The sequence below is a fragment of the Papaver somniferum genome, chromosome 4 (assembly GCF_003573695.1).
Source record: "Papaver somniferum cultivar HN1 chromosome 4, ASM357369v1, whole genome shotgun sequence".
Classification (NCBI taxonomy): Eukaryota; Viridiplantae; Streptophyta; class Magnoliopsida; order Ranunculales; family Papaveraceae; genus Papaver; species Papaver somniferum.
The window spans coordinates 13304524-13313667 of NC_039361.1; the positions used below are offsets into that span (position 1 = coordinate 13304524).

Here is a 9144-nt window from a genome sequence, read left to right on the forward strand (position 1 = left end):
GCTTCAGGCTGAAAATGATTAGGATACAAAATGAATCACAATGGAACAGATCAAACCTGGAGTGAAGGTTTAACGACTAAAAGAAAAAGTACAAAGAAATAAATGGTTAAAGTATTAGTACTTACTTCTAGATCTTTATCCCTCTCCAATGGAAGCATAAATTCTAGGTGGTTATAGATAAATGAGGGGAAGATACGATGAGTGGGGAGTTATGAGAACAGAAGGAGTGGAGAGATATATTAGGAATACAAAAAAATTAGAAATACAGGCGGGAATTGAAGAAAAAAAAATTGAAGAATTGGAGGGATTCGGTTTCCACTTTTTATTGAAAATTTCAACCATGGTAGACTTCCACTACCTTAAAACAAGGCAAAGACTTAACTGTTATCCAGCTGACCCGCCCGCCCCTCTGCTATGAATATGTACACAACAACAAAAAAAAAGGTAGAACAATGCACAAAAGTGTAATGATCCATCATTTAACAAGCCTAACACAACTCCATTCAGTAGACCCAAAAATACATCATATGTAACCTAAACAAAATATAACATATCAATTGAATTTGTTTAAAGGCCTTTGGTCAGTTGCTTATGCTCCTCGGACACCTGCACATTTGAAAATGGGTATTAGTGATTTTTCATCCAACATATTCCAAATTAACGATTTACCTGAGTTAATTGATACCACTCTCGTCCTCCAAGGCTGAGTTAAAATGAAATAACATTACCAATCCCATTTGTACTCTTCAATTTCTCATAAATCTATTCAATTGATTAGTTTGGAAAACGGTAATCAGCTCCCTTCAATCAAAATAGCATATAGGAAACTCCCCCACAAACATCGTTCTTATCAAAATTCAAAATTTTCTACCAATAATTTCTCTTTAATATACCTATACAAACTCTCAATTTCTTCCATTAACCCATTAATCTTACTTTCTCTCTCTTGTACACTAACGTTTTCTAAAGAAACCATATTTCTTTTCAATTTGTGTATTACTTTCTTGACCATCAGATCCTTCTCAATCCGTAACACATCAATAACCATCAAATCTGCCATCACCCAAAACCGATACCCTCTCTTGTGCAGCTAATAATCTTGTAGAAACTTTCCCAAATCCACGATCCACAAATCTTATAAACGGAAGATGATAAAAGAGAGATTTCATCGATTCAAGCAATTCCGGAAATAAATGATCTGAAAAAAGATTGGAACTAAGAGAAATCAGAGTATCTATTTGCCCTAACCTAAATAAGGAGGTGCATCAGCGCTGTTTTAAGAGCTGACCTTCTTAGTCTTAGCTCTGTCCGATAAGTAAGAGAATTTAGAAGAAGAAAAAGAAAGAAAAAAAAAACGTGTTGACCTACCGACCTATGTGTGTCCTATTTTAGTTCCTTCTTCTAACAGGTGTGATATGTCTACAGTGTTTATACGTTTTTCAAGCAATTTTTTTTAATTTAAAAATCATATTGTTTTCTTTTTGATAATCAAATACTATTATGGTTTTCTGGTCAACCTAAATATATAAGGTTTGATTTTTGACATAATTTTGCCCGAGCCAAATAAATTAGTTGGTTAAATTTCACACCATTGCTAGACCAGGACAAATAAACAAAAAGAATGAGAACAAGAAACTTTCAAACTAATGTAGAAGGTAGAAATTTTAATCTATTCATTCATTTTGATGTTCATATTTAGATTCTAATTTAATCATGGCATATGAAATTATAATTTAATCACGAGATATGCAATTAATATATTGGATTATTACATAAGAGGTCAATTGTGAAATTGCGAGGGTGAAAGCGGAGGAGCTTCTGACCATGAACCGTGTTTTGTAGCTGCCAATATAATGTGATACAATGAATAAATAGGATGGCTATTTTGTGCTTCCATAATTCCATATAACTTTTTTATTCTATACTCTTTTCTATATATTTGGACGTACAGAATCTCTTCGCCAATGTTTTGATGAAATATCTTGGATATACGTTGAATTGTGTTTCACTAAAATGAATATTATTTTGATGAGGGTAAAAAGAAACAAATATATCATGGGCGGTCTTGAAAATAAAATAGGAATCTCTGTCGAACTCATTCCAATTCCAACAACCCAGACTCAGATCCTGGGAATTTCCACATTACTTTATATCAATTGATACTCGGTATATCAAAATCACTTCGATCCGAGATCTCTTATTGAATTGCTTATTCAATGAGCGTTCTTAATATCATGCCTTAAATAGGACTTGAATCTCCACGCTCTTCAACACAAGAATTCGAATCTCGTGTGGAAGTGGTCTTGGTTAAAGGAGAAAGAGTTCTGATTGATTGGTGCGCAAATAAAATCCACTAGATGTAGAAGCAAAAGCTTGTTTGGGGCTAAGTCGGATGTGTTGACATTTATGTGTTTTGCGCAACAAAACTCCATTTGGTTAAACTAATGTTGTTTATATTATGTTAAGTCGGATTTGTTAGAGCATTGCTCGTTTGAACCCACCAAGTGTTGGTATGTCAAGTTTGGTTGTCATATTTTAGTCAATCAAAATTCATGTTAAGAGTCGCTTGATTATGTACTAGAGTCAACTTCTTATAGGTTAGCTTGAAAGTATTAGGATATGAGACATTAAAAGTATTGCGAAGTCTTGAAGATGTGAAGAAGCAAGGAGCTACAACGACAACAATCATCCTTCCACTTGAGGTTGGTGATATTTGACTTGAACTGTTTCATTCCCTAACGTATCTTTCAAGTCGTGCATATTGAAAACAAAACTGTGAAGCATATTTGAACTCTAGATAGACATGGTATTAAGGAATACAATACGAGGTTTATAGCAGAAAGGGGAACCGATCCTATAGACATGTGCAACACGTTTTTAGGCAAAGGGAACGGATCCTATGGACATGTGCAACACATATAAGTTAGATACCATATATATGTGGGGAACCGATCCTAGTACCTAGTCAACTGAATTTTGGAAAGCTAGTGTGACTATGCACAGTACTCACATGGAGGTATAACCGAAACTTGTTTTGGTAGAACCGTTAAACCCATGATTGTGATTGAATGTTGGTTTGATCAATCACATAGTTCTTGAAAGTCAGATGAACCAATTCTAAACTTGTTTGGAAGTGTGTCAAATCGGTTTCAAGGTTGTAAGTGTGAAAGAGAACTTACATAGTAAGAATGTCGACATACTTTGAACATGTGATGTGAATGTTTATTTCTTTAGTTGTTCAAAGATATTCCTTAACGGCTAAGGTAAGAGAATCCCAGGATCTAAACATAAGTAAGTTAAGAATCTTTTAATTAAGGTTATTAATTTCATTTTGTAGGGAAATTCTAGAATTAGTAATGTGCATTTACTAATTAGATTTTCCGAGAGATTTCGATCATTATTTTTGGACAAAGTATTTCTAGGAATTATTAAAACCGAATTTGTGCTTTAATGAATATTTTGAGAATATTTTCGGTTCTGGAAAATCCTTGGTGTCCAAACTTCCTTGTCTTAAATACTTGAAGTTTGCCTTTCTAGCAAACTAATCCTTCGTAACAACAGACTTCCTCTTTTGTTGTTGTTACTGGTGTAGCCGCCTATTAGGAGAGGAAAGTAAATTAGGAGAAATCTCTTACGGCCGCTCAGTTTAAAGTCTTCTTTGGGATTGAGAAGCTCTAGCGTGTACCGTTAGTGGGAAACTAGATAATCGCGGTTTATCTTTTGTTTTCGATTGATTTGATTGACTAACGGTGATTGAAATCTGATTGCACCTAGTTTGTTTATTCTTGAGAATCTTCTCTTCTGATATAAGATTCACTCAAACTAGTTCAGAGTTTCGACAAGGATCTTTAGACTGTTGTTAGTTCTAAATACAATCTTGTGATAATCCGTTGTTAACAGACTCCGTTATGTGCGTGATTGATCACAAGAGATTCAAGTGATTGTGTGCAGGTTTTTATTGAAGATTTAAGAAGATTTGAAGACAAAGAAGATATTGAACATCTGACTTGGGTTTTATAATCTTTGGTGTGCACAATACTTGTTTTGGTAAAAGAGGATCCAATTAATAATCAGTGTATCCTTGTGGTAGATTGGATTGATTAATTGAGTAGATCGGCATCAACACAATTCTTTGGATTAAGAGTGTTGTTGGCTTAATTTTAAATGATTACTTCGGTAATTGAACATAAGATAGATCTAAGGACCTGACGAAGGAGTTTATGTTAAGACACTAGTGGAAAATGGGGTTTTAACTACCCACATCCGCGACTCTGATTGACCGTAGTTTGACCCATGACTCATCAAGACTGTCTCGGATTCAAAAAAAAAAACGGAAAAGTTCGCAATCGATTAAAAACAGTCTCTGAATATTTATTATTTTATCCTTATTCCGTGACTCATGCTGCTACGGATGATTAGTGATGTATCTGTTGTTAGATGAGCGGCTAGAGATGCTTGAGTTTTGAGCCATTGATCTAGATAAGATGGATGGATGGATCCTGAAGAAGAGACTTCGTTATTACCGAGGATAAATATCTTCTTCTTCTTTACTATACTAGATGCGCCTCTTCTCTTTCTTCTTCATCTTCATAGACTACTCTTCTCCATCTCCTCTATCTTCATCTCCATGCCAAGAGATTAACTTGCTTCTACTTGTAATACTCCTACGTACCACTCTCTTCTCCATATTCTAACTGCTTCAATTTCCACATCCCCTTTATCTTCATCTAGAACTATGAAAACCCTATCTTCGTTTTTTTATCATCACAATCAGAATACCCTAACTTTCTCCCTCGAAAATCAGCAGGTATAAACCTTAATTTTTCCCAATTTTCACCTGTCACTACTAATATTTCTGAATTTTAACTTTAATTTTAAAGATCTACACTTCCGTTCTGATCAGTTTGTGGTTTGACTTTGCAGATTGTTTTAGAGGTTAAACAATTCTAGATGTTTCGTATAAGGAGAGAAGAAAAAAAACCTTTTACTTTTCAAATATAGGATTTTAATAAATTATGTTTATTTTCGAGGATTTTGATTTTTTTGGGATTTCTTTCTCTACGTGGTATTGAAGTTGATGATTTCTATTTCTAATCCTTGCAATTATTAATTTATTTAAGACAATAAGTTTTGTGTAATATTATTAGGAATAAATCCTAAGCCACATTCTACTTGTCTGATTTTTTCACAGAAGTACCATCACTGCTGCTCAATCTCAGGTTCCCCATATATTCTTAGTTGAGGATGTAGATAGTTTCCAGTCTTTTTATTGATTTCTTACATTTGTTCGATCTGTTTTGCAGGTGGAGTCTTGGTTTGCAGGACAATTTGGAGATGCTTGGTAAATTACTTCAAATCTCCATCTATCAGATTGTCGAATTTAATCATGCTCAGAGTATACCTTTGCTGACCAATCATGAGTTTTTATTTTCTTTTTGTGGCTAGACTGTTGCAAAATATAGTATTTAGATTGGTGAGAATCTTAATTGTTGAAATTCGTAGTTCCATCTGCACACTGGTAACATGAGGTTAAAATTAAGAATCTCACTTCATTATGCATGTGATGTCATGTTTGGAAGGAAGGAATTGTTTCCATTAATTGTGCCAATTAGCTCGATTGTGCCAATAATAATTTATAAATTCGGATTCTATGGAATTTAGAACTAGCTTAGTATCCATTTTACATGCACACGTTGAATGTTTAGCTTCTTATTTTAGGAACCGCCCGTTGAAATAATACAACACTTTGTAGAAGCCCAGGGGTTTATCAAGTACTTGTGCAAAAGCATAGTGGATGAAATCTTTTTCTTTGTATATGGAATTATGTTGAAATGATGTATGCAGTAGAAGTTTTGGGTTTAAAAGTATTATTATGGCCTAAGGAAAGTCTAAGGTATGATTTTAATGGAAACAAGATAGGGATACATGTCATACTTTGTCAACTAAAATCGAATCATAAATGGTGTATATGGGGTTGGTCCTACCACATGTTCCAAAGTGTATGTCGCTGAAAATGGTGGTTTAAATTTGCCTCTTGTCAATTTTGTATAAGATCAATTCATATCTACCTTAGTGTACGTAAACCTGCTCTACCCTAGTGACTGGATTCCTATATGAACATGATGATGCATGAGCAACAAACATAAAATATTCAAAGAATTCACTGATATTAGCTGGGTACGTATACCTTTTTTTGAGTTATTTAATACAAAAAATGGTTAAGGAGATCAGGCACTCTGGTTTGTATTTCTGTGTGTGGGCACCAGAATCATTTGATGCATGTTAAGGAATATTCTATTTTTTTGATTGAAAGTTCATACATCAGTACGTAATGCTGTCATTTTATTTAATTTCTCTATCGAAAGAAAAAAGAATTTGTACATAACAGGAAGCTCTTATAATCATGTATGAAATATAGATGCATGTTGTCAATGGGTTTTTATTTTTAGGTGAATCTAAGATTGTGTGGACAGATATGAATATAATGTTAGATATACACTAGTCATATCACCATATCTCTTTGACAAGTTTGGTTTTTTCATATTAGTTCAACTCAGTTGTTCTTGCTGGCTTTCTGGCGTTTCTAACATGGTGCGTTCAAGGTGTTTGTAAATTTGTTACACCGGGCAAAGTTGTTTATCATGTGGGTATTTTTACATGTCTCACTTTGTTTGTTGATGTTTTTACATGTCTCATTTCAGACCACTTTTTCTGGTGTGGGTGCAGCTTGATCCAGCAGTTTGATGTTGCCTATGGTAACATATATGCATTTCATTTTGTCCAAAAGGGTCTCTAGGGGAAAGTTGATAACATTAAAGTAAGTAAATTATCATTTCTTTAGAAGAAAATGTTGTTGGGTTTTGGTCTGAAGTGCACTGGCCCTCATCCTTTTTTTATTTCTTTGTTCTTTCTCTCTTTAGCTATTATGAGTTTTTATTTCCTTTATGCGGCTAGTTTGTTGAATAATATATTTAGATTGGTGAGAATCTTAGATTGTTGAGATTCTTAGTTCCATCTAAATATTGGTAATATGAGGTTAAAATTAAGAATCTCACTTCACTAAAAATATAGAAGTGTATATAGTTAAGTGTGCGTGTCTGCACCTTTTAAGTTTTGGGCAATGATAATGTGCTTTTTTCAGTACGGCTGAAGCTGTGTATGCACAATCTCCATGCACATAAATCTCTGCACATTCTCTATTATATGTCAAGACTTTCTTATAACTCTCTGTATATGCACATTCTATAGCATATATAAGAATACAAGTCTTAATGTTTGTCGTGTGAAAGATGTCTTGTGTACATGTAGGATGTGGTAATGTTCTTCAACTGTAGACAATACTTTAGGTAATATGCATCTTTATGTGGTATCAACTCTTGTTTAGAGTAATACTGAAATTGGACAGGTCTACAAGAATGTAATGCAGAATTGAGAATCGTTAGGTGTAATTTAGTGAAACTAGTAATTTCATAAGAGCATGAGTTTATAGTGCGACTCGATAACTATGTCATTTACATTGGATGAAATTTGTTTGTTGTTATATCTGCAGTGAGGAGGATAAGAGATAGTTTATGGAAGCTATGCAGCTCATACGGTTGATGTGGTCAGAAGGATGAAAGAGATTACTCTTGTTAAGAACACTCCTGAGAATGCATTGGAAGATCAAGGTGTTACTTTCGCAGATATTTAAGGTATACTAGATTTACCATGAAATGTTATCGCTTTGGGTTTTGTTCTGTTATCATAGTGTCAGTTTAAGTAACCTGCTTATTGGTTGTTGATTTTGCATATCTGTTGGACGAATTGCAAGAGCATGTTGAATCCATTGACATGGAAAATGGTAAGTTGATGCCTTTGTATGACTTACTGATATTTGATTTCGTGTTGTTATGTAAATTAATGCTTTGGTATGTGCCTGACAGATTTGCATACAATTGGTAGTTTAGTCCCCCTTCTTGAACACCTGAAGAAATCGAGTGCACGCATCCGAGCAAAGGATGCCGAGGTTATAACTACCATAGTTCAAAGCAATCCTAAAATTCAGCAACTTGTAATGGAAGCTTGAACCCCTGCTGGCTAATCTCACCTCAGATCCAGATGTTACTGCTCGAACCGCACTTGGTGCAATATCATGCAAGTAATATATGTCGTCAATTATGTATGCATGTCATCGGTTTGGATATGCAGCTTTATTATCTATACTGAGGCTGGTTGATGTTCAATGGCGTCACTTTAAATACTTATGACCTCTTATGTATTTTCTATGGATGTATTTCAGCTTTGATTCGATACAACAAGCCTGGAGTTGCTGCATTTAGACTAGAAAATGGTTATGGAGCTTTGAGGGATGCACTGGATTCAGACGCTGTTAGTTTTCAAAGGTAATATGCTCCTCACTTGATTAATTTCATTTGTTTTTGCTGCTTGCACACTGGAAAATACCGTATTAACATTTAGATAGCTTTTAAGCATTCTTCCTTTGTTGATATTTATGATTGTGAAGGTTAAGCTGCTAAATGACCACCAATGGTTATGTGAATTCGATTTCTGATGTTGTTATGTGTTCTTGAATTTTGATGTTGATTTTGTTGTTGCGTATTCAGGCCTAATTAAGAAGGTGGTGACGGACTCACAAGATTTGGTGGTCCAAGAGGTGGAGCACCACGAGAGTTTGAAGGAGTTAAGGTAGGTTCTCCAGTAGAGTATCAGCCAAAATTTAAGGTTTAAACCTAGTCCCTTGGTTATCAATGAACAATTTATGACTTATGATTATCAGTTGAATGCAAGGGATTTTTCTTTTGCAGGGTTCACAGAGACGAAGCCGGTTTCTGCCAAGAACTTATTACAAGATGCAAGGGTTTTGCTACTTTGGATCCCCGGAACTCATTGATAAAATGGATATTTTAGGTGAGTCATTAGAAGATGGTTGAGTTATTTACCTTCAGATTGAGAACAACAATGCACCTTTAATTTTTTGAATGTCTATTTTCCGTTTTCATGGAATTCTACTAACCCAAGTGAAAGAAAGAACCTATAAGGATCCAGACTTGAGTATGAACCATTTATGTCATGAATCGATCTATTGCTCGAGGGCCGAAGAAACTTCTGTTCCTGCATAGATTTGTCACTGAGCTAGATATAGGT

At 34.5% G+C, this 9144-nt stretch overlaps 1 pseudogene; it reads left to right on the top strand.

Moving 5' to 3' along the window:
* The first annotated feature begins 4735 nt into the window (after positions 1–4735).
* On the top strand, positions 4736–8907 carry LOC113272034 (annotated as a pseudogene).
* The last annotated feature ends 237 nt before the right edge of the window (positions 8908–9144 follow it).